Source organism: Aedes aegypti, chromosome 3 (assembly GCF_002204515.2).
Source record: "Aedes aegypti strain LVP_AGWG chromosome 3, AaegL5.0 Primary Assembly, whole genome shotgun sequence".
Lineage (NCBI taxonomy): Eukaryota > Metazoa > Arthropoda > Insecta > Diptera > Culicidae > Aedes > Aedes aegypti.
In genome coordinates, this window is record NC_035109.1 from 203,923,170 (window position 1) to 203,934,855 (window position 11,686).

At 37.7% G+C, this 11,686-nt stretch overlaps 1 long non-coding RNA gene across 1 annotated transcript; it reads right to left on the reverse strand.

Annotated features, from left to right (window-relative positions):
• Nucleotides 1-9,151: 9,151 nt before the first annotated feature.
• On the reverse strand, nucleotides 9,152-11,442 carry LOC110679166. Its single transcript, XR_002502274.1, has 2 exons — nucleotides 11,289-11,442; nucleotides 9,152-9,395 (listed from the first exon to the last, which is right to left on the reverse strand). It is a non-coding gene; the product is annotated as an uncharacterized LOC110679166 (long non-coding RNA).
• Nucleotides 11,443-11,686: the final 244 nt, after the last annotated feature.

Sequence of the window (11,686 nt, forward strand, 5' to 3'; positions counted from 1 at the left end):
AAAATATTTCCAATTGTTCATTGTGGAATTCTTCCAGGATTTTTTTCAGAAATTATTTATTTCTTCGGAATAAACATAAGCAACAAATCCAGGGAACTTTCATGTAGAAACTGTACAGAATATTTTAAGCAATGTCAGAAGGATTTTTCTTACAATTTTTTAAAGACATACACTATAATATTGCTAGTAATAATCTATCTGGCGTTCCTATATGGTTGTTAATTCATTAAGGGATTTTTTATGAAATTGGCACAGAAAATCCGAAAATTTATACCCGGATTTTCTCAAGGATCGTTCAAGAACTCCTACAGAAATCATTCTAGAAATTTATCAAGGTTTTGACCACAAATTCCACTGAGGAGCCCTCTGAAAACCACTGGAGGGAGATCTTGGCGTACCGTGGTTTTCCTAAGTATTCCTTTACCACTAGCTTCAGGGATTCTTTGTTTTATTTATTTCAAATACACTTATTTGAGAAATTTATTTTTCTTCTGGTATTTATCTTAGATGTTTGAATTTATCAGATAATTGGAAATCCTTTTAGATACGTCCCTCATTTTTTCCAGGGAGCTCTTCATGGATTCATCGATTACTACAATGAGTTCTTTAAGTGATAAAAGCAGTAATATTCCCAGAAACTTTCAAGCGATTCTACCTTTTTCTTCAAGTTTTTTTTTTTACATGTTCTTACAAAACTTCTGTTATAAAGAGTTTTTCAAAAATAAAAAAAGAATCCATAAATTTCAGGAATTTTGACAGAGTTCCAGGAAAATATGTTTAGTTCAGAAGAATTCCTGCATGTTTTTTTAAGGTATATTCCAAAATTTTATCTCAGGAAACCTCTATGAGTTTCGCTGGGATTCCTCATAAAATTATATCAATAATAACATCAAACATTTCATCTTCATTGCCTCCTAGATCTGCATCAAAAAAGAAAAAAAACAATGATTCGCACAATACTAAAATAGAGCCTTCGCTTTGGTTTGGCATCCAGTCTCAAGGAATCAAAGGAAAATCACTGTTTTCCATTGATTTCTTGAGACTGGACGCCAAACCAGAGCGAAGAAAACTATTAATAGTCGATAAATCAAACTAAAATAGAGCCGTTTCCACGAGCCTTCAAAGCATACATCTAGGTATAACCTGAGACGAGACTCGCGAAGACGGTCTTCTTTTTCTGTGATTGCTGAGTTTTTTTCTTATTCCACTTTGTGTTTATACCAATTATGCGCAAGCTGTTCAAATCCTTACATGAACCTCTCAGTAAAAAATGATTGAGTTTGCATCACATCGAATCATAAATAGCTGTTTGAGGGAAATTTCATGCCAGCAAACGTAGCAGACATGAGAAATAATTAATCTTTTGCTTAAATTTATCAGTAACTTTGGAAAAAACTGCTCCGCTGACTGAGGTTTTCAATAACAATCTACTTTGAACACAATACTTATCACTTTTTCAGCCATAAAAACGGTGGGCTGCATTTGACGTTTCGTGAGAGGGGAATCTGGGCTGCATATGACGTTGATATTTTTCCTCTTCGCGAGTCTCTCTCAGGGTATAACCATAAGCAAACTACTTAATACCGTACATCAAACAGAAAGTTATCCAAAAATTCCTTCAATGATCCTTTAAAACAGAAATTTAAAGGAACTCCTGCTGCAATTGCTTCATAGATATATTTTGATTCCACAAGATACAATATTAAAAACTACTTCCTGATGGACTTCCTGGCTAAGTCCTCGTATGGGTTAATTTGTATGTACCAGCAGATTTTTTTTTTTAAATCACGATTTTTAATATAAAACGTTTTTGAAGGTATGTGTTAGCTAATTAGACATATTTTGTAAACCTCTATTTAGGGGCTCCCAAATCTACCTCCGCACCAAGCCCCAAAAACCCTAGCTACGCCACTGGACGGTGCCATATGCCTATCGGTTTTCACCATTCAAATCTCGAGCTTTGCAAGCTATTGCAACGATTCCATATTCTTCACAAATTAATAAGAAGTTAGAGTTTTCAAGAAATTGAATTCAGTCTCCGACTTAAACATCTACTCGGCTTGATTAACTCATCCGGCAAATATTTCTGTGCGAGTTACGTCATGTATACAACTGTCCAAAGCAATAAACGACAATTTGCTTGATTAAACAATACGATTAGCACTATAAAGCGAAGCTATCCATAATTCCAAAATTGCACTGATTAATTTTGATTCGTTGTCATGTAATAGGCGTATAAAATGTCCCATATAGCATATTCCTACCATTTCTCATAAAGACCGGCCACCACTTGTCATGCAGCATGTGTATCACTTTCAGAATAACAAATTACTTCAACACACGCTGCGAATGTCGTCCCGCAAAATGTATATGCATAAACTCAGTATGGTCATATTAAAAATCAATTGTCCGCACATTTATCTCATCCGTACCACCGACCGACCGACCGATTCGATACAGCAGTACACCTGCCGAAGATGAACTCGAGAAGTGATGCAATAGGAAAAAAAACAGAAGTTAACCCACCTATCAGAATTTTGCCTTTTCTCTATTGTTTCTTGTAAACATGCAATGTTGTAGAAGAAATTTTAAATGGATAAAACAAATACAAAGTAAAACTGCACGTTGATATTAAGAACACAATGTAAGTAATTAGAATGGTCTACCAATATTTGACGTCAAATGAGTAAAAAAGAATATCCTGACTCCTTTCTTGATCATGGATATACGACCCTTGTGCCCCTCCCCTACTAACGAAAGAAATTTTAGAAGAAATAATTGGCAAGCGTTTTTGATCTTCTTATTTTAGGCTTTCTGCTTGTGCACAAAGCCACTCTTGTTGGATGGTTTCTTCGCGAGAAGAAGTTTTAGTGCAATCATAGAAGTATGATTCCAAACTATTTCATCTTAACTTGAAGACGCCCTTCAATTCATTAATCGGGGTAAAAGTACACAATCACTTCCTTAGGGGGTCTAATATGACGTCGTAAAAAAATGCAATGATCTTATCTCTCGGTTTACGTATGGAACTAAAGTTTAGAGTTGACAGTATCACTTATCTTAACACATTACTCACAAGAAAAGTAAAAAAAAATAACTTCCACCGACCAGACCAGACCATCACAGTAGAAAAAAATCTCCATTCACAGTCATCAGGCTATCGCAGGCAGTCATTTGCAAAACGAACGATGAGAGCCAATTTGCACAATAGACACATCAGTCCGCTGCCTTTTCCTAAAGCTATCGCCGGATTCAATAGGAAATCGAAAAACAACTCCAACCGGTGGTGAGACAAAAAAAAATCTGCCCATATTCCTTTATCCTGGCAGTTCTGGTTGAGTTCCTTCCACGCACAATGCAAAAAGCTGGCTTTCATTTTCTATCGCGTGCAAGCTGTTCGACGAGCTCACCGTGACCAATGGACAGAATATTATCAGTGCATATGATGCATTGGACTTCGGAAGCCAGAGCAGCAAATAAACGTTACATTGACATCGGCGTCCGTTTAACATCATTGAAATTTATGCACTCGACGCACATAGGGGTAACTGGGCCACAATTCTTGGGCCATAAAGAATTTTTTTTCTTTTATTTTCTTTTTCTTTTTTTCTTTTTTTTTCTTTTTTCTTTTTTTTTCTCTTTCTCTTTTTTATTTTTTTTATGTCAATTAATTGTAGACTACATGTTTGCTTAATACTATGTTGTATTATATCTCAGGGAATTAAAATATTGCCTAAGCTTTGTTCGCGACATGGTCAAATCAATGTCTGTGTAATGCTGGTTATAAAGAGACATCATTTGATTTATTGGGCCGAATTTGGCATAATTAGTTCGATTATTGTTTAATGCGAACAAATTGCGATTCCTTAACTGTCTAGCGGGCGTGTAGAAATTCAAACTAGATAAGAGATTGGTGGAATCAATACGATGCAATACTATATTGTATGTCAATAAGCATGCATCGAACCTCGTATGATGGCAGTGGAAACGTTGTCCAGCCTAATTTGCGTAAGGCATATAAAAGAAATTGCTTCTGTACTAATTCGATTCTATCCTCATGTGTTTTCATATATGGGGACCACACAATATTACAATATTCTAAAACTGATCTTACATAAGCAATGTACAAGGTTTTAATCGTATATAGATCCCGAAAATTGGAGCTAAAACGCTTTATAAAGCTTAACATATTGGTTGCTTTATGGACAATAGTTTTATATGACCCATAACGCGGATAGATCACCTTTTCGTGGTGCGTTATGGGGTAAAGATCTACCAATGAATCCTAGTCCTGACCGCTTCAAACGAAGAGGACAAGATACCATAGTAATCAAAGGAACACTATTAGTATTTGTTACATTTTAAACCTTGTTAAAAGTGACAAGTCTCGGTTTTCCAGTTGCAGTTCCACGATAATTTCGAATATCAGATTTTTTACCAGACTTGTAAATGGGTATAAGAAATGACCTTTTCCATTCTTTTGGAAACCTGCCCTAAGTTTTTCAGTAAAGCAGGTGGGATTCCGTCAGGCCCTGATCCATTGCTGGAATCTAAATTCGTCAGTCCTGTTAAAATGTCCTGTACCTGTATTTGACTAACGCCGACATCAGTTGTAAAATCAGAAAGACTAGAAAAGTGTTCAAAATCACGGTCATTATCCGAGAAGTTTGTATAAGTCTCTTGGAAAAAATCAGCAAAGAGATTGCAAATGTCATCTTGATTATCTGCTACTTTATCATCCGATGTCATTTTAGATGGAAAGTTGTTAGACTTCATCTTAGTTTTAACAAAATTGAAGAAATTCCTAGGGCAAGATTTTAAATCATTTTCAATTTTTGTGTTGTACTCTTCAAGTGCAGTGGATATGGCCTGATTAAGTTGGTTGACAATATACAAATAATGTTCTAAACATTCTTGAGTTTTTTGTTGTCTGTAAATTTTATGAGCCTTTTGCTTACGATTTTTCAAATTTTTTATTCGCTTATTAATCCAAAAAAATCCAAAAAAATGTCTATTAAATCAAAGTAATAAGAAGTTTATTAATTTTATGAAATCACCATTCACGTAACTTGGGGTTAAATTGATCGGTAGGGTAAAAATGATCCCCGATACACACATTGTCGTTTCTTAAAAATAGACTAATCAATTTCAACCTGGATTTACGGTAATGGTGATTCCTAATTTAACATGTGTTTAAAACAATAAAGAAAATACTTATACAGCTCATAAAAGTATTTCTGTGTGCGTTTGAAATGCAAATATCAAATGCGAAAGCACCAAACCAAAGATTTTTCAACAAGGAAGGCGAAGTCAACGATTGGTTTTCTTTGCTAGGTTGGTTCCTGATATGGATCATGGTTGCTGTGTATCCTTTGATTACTTTGTGTTACCGCGTTTGAAGCTCAATTAAATGACGGCCAGGGTAGACGCGTCACGCGAAGAGACGCGAAATTTCTTTTGGAGTTTGACATTTTATCATTAATAATTGTTATTCCTTCCCGTGCAATTTTTGCTTCGCTTCGCAATTCGCGTCTACCCTGGCCGCGCCCTTAGACTTGATTTGCACCTCAAACGCAAATAGCAATATAATGGCCATTTCAAACATCTTTGAACGTTTCGGCCATGAAATTGGTTCTGTTACTCCTATGTGGTACGTATGCCTGACTTTTACAGCCTCTGTCCATTAGATGCAATTGGTAAAAATACATCCTTCGCCAGTAGTGGCCCAGATTGCCTTGGCGGCCGACTGACCGACACGACACGAATATTATTTGCCCACCCTGGTGTTAAACGGATGGACGACACCCTTCGAAGTGCAAACAACCGAGAACATGCGGTCAGTGCGATTCAGATAATAAATCACCCACTTTACTCTCGTATGTAGGCATCATGTGTTTGCATTCTAATGTGAGATGGATCATGAAGTGTGAAATAGTAGTCAGTACAACCAATTTGTGGGAATGAAATGTGTCTTTGAAATTGTACTGATTGATGCTTGATGTGATTGTGAAACACAAGTCAAACCCGAGGTGTTTGATTGCATTAATTAATTTGTTAGTATCATTTTAAACATTACATTTATTTTTTAAATTAAGGTGTTATGTGTTAAGCAACTCTATCGTCTTAATTAGGTGAAATTTCATTAAGTTTTTTTTTAAGTTTTGATAACAACATATTACACTTCATTTGCAGCAAAAATTCTTATTTTTTCCAGGTGAATTGAATTCACCTGCTTATAAAAGTAAAAAATCGCTTTTTAATAGACTTAACCTACCCTTACCTAAATGTACACAGCATTTATAGAGGCTTGCAACGATTTTTGTCTGAAATGATTAGTAATTTTGTTCAACATTTGTTTTAATGTTCCGTATTTAAGGTGAAGATGAATCGAAGCCAAACCTCAAATTTTCAAGAGCACGGATCTGGAGAACCGAACACCCGTTTGAGCTGAAAACTTAATCGATTGGTCACCACCAGCGAGTGACCAATCGATTAAGTTTACAGCTCAAACGGATGCTTGGTTCTCCAGATCCGTGCTCTTGAAAATTTGAGGTTTGGCTTCGATTTATCTTCACCTTAAGCAAACCGAAAAACATTTTTTTGTCGAGACATTTCAGTCAATTGGATTTTAATTTTTTAACCCGTATAGGCCTGAGCGAAAGAAAAAACAAAACTTTTATCGCTCAGTGAACGCTTAATGGATTTCAATTAATTTTTGTCAGTGTACTCGTACACATAGTTTCTAAAAGTGGCAAGATCTTGGGTATGTTCCTGTGGCCAAAGTTATTCCTGTGGGTCACTTGGTCACAGGTCGAGTGAAAAGGATGCTGAGCTTTTTCAAGTCACAGATAGTTCACGGAATCGGTTATAATGTGGTCATCGAGGATGAAAAACGAATCTTTTGAGAAACGATTAAAATGGATAACCATGTTTCCTGCATTTGATTGATCCTACAAATTATCATTTACGGGTCCCCGGGACACCTCAAATTTACAACAATGTGGCCAAAGTGTATGTAAACATCTGCGCCAAGCTTGTGAAAATGCATTTCTAGAAACTATTATTTTTGATCTCTACTTTTCGAGAAAAGAAACGGTTTAGTATCCATCAAATCTTTAGCCGGTTCTGCTGGGCATTAAGTCCGAGTAGCCACATCCGGTACATTTTAAAGAAATGCTAAAAGACTATTGATTTATAATGTTGAATGTCAGATCTTCATGATTTAAGAAAATTTAAAATGATCGTCATTGCAAATAAATAAAGATAAGGGAAGATGCAAATATGACGTCCATCGTTTTTTTGGGATTTCTAGACCCCCTCCCCCCTCTGTCACGCTTTTTGCAATAACTAACACATGCACTGTTACACTTTCGAAGACACCCCCCCCCCCTTCATCACTCTGGCTGAGAACATCGCATGCTACCAGCAAAGGGACACTAGAAATGTGAGGAATACCATTAGGTTGGACACAATGGTCAGGTGGCAACTGGAGTGGAATAACTCGGAGTGGTGGACCCACAGGCTAATTCCTAACGTGTCGGTGTGGACGATCAGAAAGCATGGAGAAGTTAACTTCTTCCTGGTCCAGTTTCTGTCAGGCCATGGATGCTTCTGGAAGTATCTGCACAGATGCGGACACGCAGAATCTCCACTTTGTCCGGCCTGTCCAAATATCGAGGAGACACCGGAGCATGTTATATTCGACTGGGATATACGAAGCAAGATGATGCCAGAAACCGCAAGCGTCCTAAATCCGGACAACATCGTGCAGAACATGTGCCAGCATGAAATCACCTGGAATGCGGTGAACAGGGGAATAACGACGATTATGTCGTTGCTGCAAAGGAGATGGCGTGAAGACTATATGGCTTCGAGTCGCGATCGGCTAGGCTAGATCCTCCATCGAGGACTATACCGAGTAGAGCGGGCGTAGCGTAGTATCGGTTAAAAGTCGTCGGGCGCCTGCAAACTGGAAGCCATCCTCCAACCGGAATTATAGAACTGACCCTGGCACTTGGCCTTCCAACGTCGAGTCGGAGTAGGCTGAGTCCACCGCCGGGGTCTAGCTGAGTAATTCGCGAAATAGCACCTGCAAATGGTCGTCAGGGCGCCTGTGAACCGGAAGCTTTCCACCACCGGAATCGCAGGACCGACCTCGGCATCTGCCCGGATAGCATCGGTTCGAAAATCTTTCGCCGCCGGGGAAGTATTCGTCGGAGTAGGATAGATCCACCGCCGGGGACTATTCTGAGTAGTACGTATCGTATCATCGGCTTGAGTTGTCGGAGCGCCAGTGAACCGGAAGCCGTCCTCCAACCGGAATCGCTGGACCAACTTCGGCACCGGCCAGTATACGCGCTTCTTGTAGGCTAACTCCACCTTCGGGGACTAGGCCGAGTAGCATCGATTCGATCGTCACAAACCAGTTTTAGGTCGTCGGGGTGCTAGGAAGTCATCCTCCAACCGGAATTGCCTCGGCATCCAATTGGTCAACCAGAAGAGCTCAAACAGCAGCAACGGAGAACGAGTCGTCGTAGCGCAACGAAATGCACATGAGCATCCAGTAGAAGTTCTACAGCCCAAGAAAAGTATGTGTGTCGTCGCAGATCTTCAATCGCCAATTGGGCAAAACAAGTAGTCGCAGAGACAGCTAGAGGCTGAGACTGACGAAGTGCATGAGCACAGCCATCCCCCGATGAAGTTGCGTGATGTAGTTCCAGGGGAGATCGAGGCACAGGAGCAATAGGGAAAGTGTTTTAGTGGTTAAATACGCCTATCGTGAGTTGCGTGAGGCTTTTGAAGCTTTTTTGTACCCTACTATAAACAAAAAAAAATGGTGCGCACCGTCACAATGATGAAAATTTGCATTCAAATTTATTGAACATTGTACTGCTGGTGGTTACGTCGACCATGTAAATATGGGCAGTAAGGTCGCCCAGTACTATGTGTCTGCCGTTTGTTCCAATCCACCTTGAACTTCGAAGGCCAGTCCGCGAGTTTCAACGAGTGAACCCGTGGATTGGGACTTATTCTAGAGTTTACCACAAAGCATCCCGTAAAAGTATCCAAAAATCCTTTCGGCTGTTTCCTAAAAACATTGTATTGTGTTTCTCTCACAGTTGCCTGGTTGCAATAAATGATTTGATGTGAATAAAAAAATCAACAGTTAACATTTATTGCATCATAGTAAAGTCGTGTAACAAGTTCATTTATCCAAGATTTTTCCAGAACATTTTCGTTTTTCATCCATAGATTTATAAAGAGATTTTTAGAGAAATCTCCAAGATTTGTTTTCTAAAAATTCCTTCAAAGATACCTGCGAGATTTCTTCTATACAGTGGCGCAACCAAGGGGGGGTTTTGGGGGTTAAATCAACCCCCCACTCCGACCAGAGCCTGAAAAATATATAATAATTACCAAATATATTTTTGAAATTCAACACTATACATCGTACAACTAAGAACAACGAAGTAGTAATTAAGTTTGGTTTGAATTAAAATTGTGAAATTCAATGGTTTTCACAGTTATATTCTCCCAAAGTGTTTTCTTTTTATTTGTTGACCCCTGTAGAATTCATTGTTTCGACCATGTTTTTAATTTGGGTTCCTCAATTCATCACCTACCTACCTTTTTTTCAATTATTTTTCCAGCAAACTTTTAAGTTTCTGAGAATGTTACCGCATTATTTAGAAAGCGGAAGACGAATTTGGTGTTGGCTTGACTCAATATCACCCTCTCGGAAAAGGGAGAATGAGCCAATTTTCATACGTTTCTTATTGAATGAAAAATGAACGAATTTCAAATATTTGTCCAGCATTTGAAATGACGTACGTCCATGGACGTGTTTTCATATTTTCCATGGACGTGTTTTCATATTTAGACACATGTGTCACAATATCACCCCCAACGACGGTATGTATGCGGAAAATAAAATGTTTCGATTAAGATGCGACCTGTGGTAAGTTATTTGTCATCATGTTTTTAAATAATAAGTATCGTGTTTAAGTCAAAAAAGTATCTGGCATATTTTTATTCATCGTCAAAAGCAATACGTTATATATCGTTTACTTGAATGGACTCATGTTCATAAACCATTGTGGGGATTTCATGAAGGAAAATTCAAAACCAGTAGGGTCGATGTACCAATAGCCGCATAGCTAAGAACAAATATTCGTATAAAATCGAAAAATAACGCTAGCATCATTATTTTTACATCATCTGTAAGCTTTTTATCATGGTTTTGTGAGAAAAATATGAAAACTGCGAAAACTCATATATTTGCATTTATTATCGCTTGTGCTACTATAGGAATACATGTGCCTATAGTAGCACTATTTCTAATTTCTGTTCCTATAGTAGCACTAGCATCACGGCGTTGGCAAAATACTAATCAAAACTGTATTTTTACAAAGCTTTTATATTTTTCCTTGAAAGTGTGAATCAAAAGCTTTCGTTTGATGTAAAAAAAGTACTTAATTCATTAATTATTTCGTATAATAAAAAATAGTTTCTCTCAGTAGTACTACTATAGGAACAATAGGTTAACTATAGGCGCAAGGGAGCTCAAATTTTAAGCAAAACTAATTATTTCGTACATTTTTTGAACAAAATCAAGCTGTGTATCAATGGTACTTAGATAAATAGCAACCGACCTTCATGTCAAAAAATATTTTGAAAATATTCATAGCAAAACGGCCGTAAAAAGCCACTAGTGCGACTATAGGGGACTGTCCACTAAGGGAACACTGACCCTAACACAATTTCTTCTTCCTAAAAAACAACAAAAATTTACTAATACCTAGCTCAATCTCTACGGGTCTGAAATTCGCTTTTTAAAGCTTTTTTTATGTGAAATCTTTTTTTTTTAAGCAGACAATAATTTCACTAGTTGGTTTTACGACATTATTATATTTTTATTCACTTTTTTAACAATCTCTCACTACACTCATGGTTTGTTTGAGTTTCACAAGCAATTCGTAATATCTGTCACTTTTGATCATCACACTACACAAACCTAATCTAAATGCGTTGAAAAAGCCACGGAATTTCGGATATTTTTCCGGAGCTTTTTATTTACTTCTGAACTTGATTGTTGATACGAGTTGAATTTTTATTCCAATAACTCTTTACGATATTTTTGGGGGATTTTATATTTACATATAAAAACCCGAGGATAGAGGGATGAAGGATAGGGTAGGATTTAATAAATCTTAAATCACGAAACGATGATTTCACACTTGCGGCAGTCCTCCTCGGCAGCTCTGTAACGAAACTAAGAAAATACTCACGAGTCCACAATCAATCGGTATTCAAGTCCTGTGAAATCGGTCTGAATGCGCTCAACGAAGCGCCAGCGTATTCCAGGAACTAAAAGCGAATCTCCAACAGAATCGTACCAAACGATCTCGAAACCAACCAAACACAAACTGGATCTGCAGTGCGCCAGTTAAACCTTTTATAGCCTCATCTCAACAATCAACCCTATTAGAGCATTGTTACAAATGTACGCACACCGTGCACCTCTCATTCGCAGCCGTAATCGTCAAAATTTAAATCAATTCATTTCACTAGGAAGTGGGAGGCAAAACGGACGCTTCGAGTGAAGCAACCACGTTCTATTTTATTATAAGTGAACTTAAGGACAAACATATGTTTGATAATGTAAAAATTCTCTACGTCTCTACGT